Source organism: Jaculus jaculus, chromosome 1 (assembly GCF_020740685.1).
Source record: "Jaculus jaculus isolate mJacJac1 chromosome 1, mJacJac1.mat.Y.cur, whole genome shotgun sequence".
Classification (NCBI taxonomy): Eukaryota; Metazoa; Chordata; class Mammalia; order Rodentia; family Dipodidae; genus Jaculus; species Jaculus jaculus.
Window position 1 is genome coordinate 339,742,131 of NC_059102.1, and position 5,841 is coordinate 339,747,971.

General features: G+C 40.4%; 1 pseudogene; it reads left to right on the forward strand.

The window, feature by feature from the left end:
* Positions 1-1,263: 1,263 nt before the first annotated feature.
* On the forward strand, positions 1,264-4,100 carry LOC101617093 (annotated as a pseudogene).
* Positions 4,101-5,841: the final 1,741 nt, after the last annotated feature.

Sequence of the window (5,841 nt, forward strand, 5' to 3'; positions counted from 1 at the left end):
TGGCCAACATAGTGAGACCCCTTCTCTAAAGAAGATAAAAGAAAAAAAGTTATGGGATGATTTCTGAGTGTCAATCTTTTTGATGCTCTGACAAATACTGAGTAAATATGCACAACGTACTTAAAACCTGGATGTGTATTTTCTTCAACTTGAAACAGTCAGTAAAATGCAACCTCCTTTTAGTTACTCAGCTCTGGAATGAATACTTTCATAGTTTGTTCCAGCATCAAGATTTGCATTTAAAATAAGTGCAGTCTGGCAACATGTATGAATGTTATTTGTAGAAATTAGCTTAGGTATGTGATTCTTTTCCACTATATAATTCTTTAAACTTAGCTGTATATTTAATATTTCTGTAATACCATGTTGAAAAAGAAAATGTAAATAATATATCATTAATTCATCCCATAACAAACACAAACCAATGCTGGAAAAGAGTGAAAACTTGGCACCTGATGTTTTCACCAGCTTGAATTCTTTTGTGTGCGTGTGTGTGTGTGTGTTTCATCTCTTTGTAAATATTTATTTTTCTTTCCTTTTTATTTTTTATTGTCTTTCTTTTTTTTTTGAAGCAAGCCTGATAGAGTGGCCTTTTTTTATGCAAGAGAGATAAGAGACAGAGAGAAAGAGAGAGAGAGAATTGGCACACCAGGGCCTCAGCAACTATAATCCAACTCCAGACGTATGCCATCTTGCACACGTGTGCAACCTTGTGCTCGAGCGTCACCGTGTGCATCTGGCTTACATGGGATCTGGAGAGTGGAACGTGGGTCTTTAGCCTCTGGAGAGATGGCTTAGTGACTAAGGTGCTGGCCTGCGAAGCCTACAGATCCAGATCCCACAAAAGCCACATGCACATGTGCCTGGAGTTCATTTGCAGTAGCTAGAGTCCCTGGCACACCCATTCCCTTTCTCTCCCTCTCTCCATTTCTAATAAATAATAATAATAAAATCTTTTTTAAATGCTTCAATATAAAAAAACTGGTCTTTTGGGGCCAGGCTGCGAGTAGCGAGTTCCCTTTCTCCTTGGTGGCCATGTAACCTGTGGGGCTCTGACGGGAAAGACCTTCTGCCAATCGAGTCCAGCCCGTCAGCCTCTGCCCCATGGACCCACGACCCCAGCACACTCAGCGGAATCTAAATAATCATGGTTAAAGAGGATTGGGTATTGTCCCTGTCCACTCAGATTCTTAAGCTGCCCTGACGTGTCATTGGCATCACAGAAGAGTGTGATCACACATATTTCATCATCAGACTTAAAGGATGGATTTGCCTCATGGATGTCTGCTTTCTGGAGACCCAGGCTGCAGTGAAGAAGAAGAGACAAAGCTAGAAAGCACAGGGGTTGATTGCCTAAAAAACTATTACAAGGAGTGGACTTCAAAGGACTCAACTCAAACAGACAAAAATAGTGATGTGACAGTGAAGAACTCTAAGAACTTTACCACTGGAGAATTGGAACTGCGACTACACACCAAAGATTCAGCATTTCAGCAGGATTTGTTGACAAGACATACCTTCACTGAGACACAGCAGGACTCACTGACCTTTGAGGATGTAGCTGTAGACTTTACTCAGGAAGAGTGGACCTCACTGGATCTGGGTCAGAGAAACCTATACAGGGATGTAATGCTGGAGAACTACCAGAACCTGGCTACAGAGGTCAGCTTTTCAAACCTAGCCTGATCTCTTGGTTGGAGCAAAAAGTCAAATTGACAATAGCAGAACGAGGAATTCTTCAAGAATAGGAAATGCACTTTAAGACAAAAAGGACAGTAATTCAGCAGGATACACTTTGGTCAGATGCATCAAGTGGAATGCACCTGACCGGAAAACACAGTGGAGGGCTGCTGTGCAGCTCTAAGCAAGCTGGGAATGTTTTCAGTGAACACTCATGCCTTCAGACGCACACGAGTAATCCAAGTACAGAGAAAAGACGTGCTTCCACTACTCAAGGGAACTTTTACTGAAGAGGACACCTTTCTGTGGAACCAGTGTGTAAAGCCTGTTACCTTGTCTCCATACACTTCCCAGAGAATGAGCACTCAGGATAAGTCCAGTGAATGCAGTGAATGTGGGAAAACCTTTGTTAATCAGTTAGACCTTCAGACACATAATTGTTCACATACTGAGGGAAATGTCTACAAGTCAGAACAATGTGGGCAAGTTTTTACTCCCTCCACAAGCCATGATGGGTGTGGCGAAATGTCCACTGCAAAAAAATATTATGAATGTAAAAAATGTGAAAAATTCTTCACACATCCTATATACCTTAATCTTCATATGCAAAGTCACCCTGTAGAGAAACCATTTGACTGTAAGGAGTGTGGTAAAGCTTTCACTGAGCGTTCAAGCTTAACTGTACATCTACGACAACACACTCGGGAGAAGTCCTACGAGTGCAAGGAATGTGGGAAACCTTCATCCAGCCTTCACGCCTTACTGAACACATGAGAACTCACACAGGAGAGAAGCCCTACACATTTGAGAACTCACACCGGAGAGAAGCCCTTTGAGTGTAATGTATGTGGGAAGCATTTACACGCTCCTCCTACCTTTTAGGTCACATACGAACTCACACTGGGGAGAAATCCTACGAATGTAAAGTATGTGGGAAAGCCTTCAGTGGGCGTTCTTGGCTTACTATACACTTACGAAAGCATACTGGAGAGAGGCCCTATCCATGTATAGAATGTGAGAAAGCCTTCACCAGCTTTGTGCAACTAACTGAACATATAAAGAATCACACTGGTGAAAAGCCCTTTCGGTGTAAGGTGTGTGCAAGAACCTTCAGAAATTCCTCATGCCTTAAGACCCACTTTCAAATTCACACCGGAATAAAACCATACAAATGTAATTACTGTGGGAAAGATTTCACAGCACGGTCAGGTCTCACTAAGCACGTACTCATTCACAATGGTGAGAAACCCTATGATTGTAAGGAATGTGGGAAAGCCTTCACATCCTCTGGCCTTGTTGAACATATAAGAATTCATACAGGGGAGAAGCCCTTTGAATGCTACCAGTGTAGGAAAGCCTTGGCTAATTCTCCATCTCTTTTTGGACATTTGAGAACTCACACTGGAGAAAAACCCTTTGAATGCAACATGTGTGATAAAACATTTTCACGCTCTTCTGATCTTCACATTCACATGCAAACTCCCACAGGAGAGAAACCCTATGAATGTAAGGAGTGTGGGAAGACCTTCCCTGAGCACTCATGCATTACTAAACACATCAGAACACATACTGGTGAGAGGCCCTAGGAATGTAGGGAATGTGGGAAAGGCTTTATTAGTTTTCCTCAACTTACTGTACACACAAAAACTCGCTGTTCTGAAAAGTCTTTTCAGTGTAGGGTATGCACAAAAGCCTTTAGAAATTCCTCATCCTTAGAGACCCACTTTCGAATTCACACTGGAGTAAAACCTTACAAATGAAATTACTGTGGGAAAGACGTCACTGCTCATTCAGGCCTTACTATACATTTATGAAATCACACTGGGGAGAAGTCTTATGCATGTCAGGAATGTGGGAAAGCCTTTAGTACTTCATCAGGCCTTAGTGCACATATAAGAAGTCATAAAGAAGAGAAGCCCTTTGAATGTGACCACTGTGGGAAAGCCTTTGCTTCTTCCTCATATCTCAATGTACATTTGAAAATTCACACTGGAGAGAAGCCCTTTCAGTGCACAGAGTGTGGGAAAACATTTACATGTTCTTCTTACCTTCCTGTTCACATGCGAACTCACACTGGTGAAAAGCCCTTTCAGTGTATAATATGTGGAAAGTCATTTTTATGGTCTTCTTACCTTCGTGTTCACATGTGAATTCACACTGGAGAGAAACCTTATGTATGTCAGTACTGTGGAAAAGCCTTTACAGAGCACTCAGGCCTTAAAAAGCATTTACGGAAACACAATGGAGAGAAACCGTATGAATATAAGGAACATACAGAAGTCTTCACTACCTCTTCTGATGCTAATGAACATGAAAACTCCCACTGGAGAGACCCCTATGAATTCAGAAAAGCTTTTGAGGCTTCTGAATTTTTCTTTGTAATAAGAATTGAATTCATTGCAAATCTTATGAGTACATAAGCATTATATAAAAGCATTCAGTTGTTATTTGCTTCAAAAACAAGAAAGCTCATTCTGAGGATACTCCAGGAATTTAAGGGTTGTAGGAGAGATCATTGACTCACAATAGACCATGTAAGAACTCACTGGACCTATGCAACATAAGAAATTTTCAAACTCTAGTATTTCCTTAAGTCGTACCAAATACATGAGCTGGTGAAAGAATGTCCTTGATGCAAGACATGGGATGCATCTTGGATCTGGTAGTTTTGGTGTTCACTTGTGATCTAGAAGTGGAGAAAAAAAATGTAATTTGGAAAGTCAGCTTTTATATTTAATCTTGACTAAATGGTATTTACACACTGCACCAAAACTATGTTTCTTACAAGGAATTTGCTTTGTGGAGTCTTCAAGTCTTGGTTGGTAACTGATGCATGCCTTTTTTGGATGCTTCTGTGGATAAACTGAATATTTTGAGTATTTCTATATTTGTGTATTTTTATGACTTCTACTATATTCCTTTTAAAAATATTCCTGTTTGATATAAGTGAAAAAAAAACTACAACATGTCAGTCCTAAAGTTGTACATTGAGGCAGTGCACCAGCCTGAATGTATCACGGTACCAGGCCACTTGATTAGGCCATTTGCAGTTACAGAAAGGACTTTAAGAAAGTCAGTGGTGTCATGAAGAAAACCTGTATTGCTCCATGTTTATGCATATACCTTCTGCTCGAAAGGTAATGTATGTTCACATGGAAAATCTGGGATTTTTCTTTCTACCTATTTAGTGACTAAAGTCTTATCTCACTTTTCACTATTTCTCTCACTTTAAATAAAAATAAGAGGTCTAGGGCTGGAGGGATAGATTCGCAGTTAAGGCATTGGCCTGCAAAGCCAAAGGACCCAGGTTTGTTTCTCCAGGACCCATGTTACCCACAAGGGGGTGCATGAGTCTGGAGTTTGTTTATAGTCACTGGAGGCCCTGGTGTGCCCATTCTCTCTCTCTCTTTCTCTCTCTTTCTTCCTCTTTCTCTGTCAAATAAATAAATATACAAATAAAATATTAAAAAATAAGAAGTCTATGGTTTATTACCAACTGTTCTTTTGCCTTTTTATTAGCATACAAACATTAGAGTCTCATAGTTTTCAAACATGTTTTGCTTTCTTGTTCCCTTCACTTCTCTTTGCCCTCCCGCTCTCTCTTCTTGTGCCCTCCCCGGCCACTGTTGCCTCCTCTCTGCTTTTATACCACATGTTTCGCCCTTCCTCCTTTGTCTTCATCTCTTATTTCCCTGTCCTGGTTTTTCATAATATCCTATATAATATGCCCTAGGATTCCATTATTCACATGCATACAAACACTGAAAGTGAGTCCTCATGAGAGAAGACATGCAACTTTTGTCTTTCTGGTCATAGGTTACCTTATGTAATATAATTTTTTCCAGTTCCATTCATTTCCTACAAATAGTATGACTTCATTTTTCTTTACAGCTGAGTAAATTTCATTTGTGTATATGCACCACACTTTTATCATCCAGTCACTAGCTGATAGATACCTAGGCTGGTTCTGTTTCCTAACTATTTTAAATAAAGTAGCAGTGAGCAGGGATGTACAAGTATTTCTGTGATAGGATACAGGGTCCTTAAAAACCTCCACATTGATTGTGATAGTGACTGCAACAATTGTCACTCCCACCAACAGTGAGTAAGGGTTCTCCTCTCATCAGCCTCACCAGCACTATTTGTCATTAGTTTTCTTGA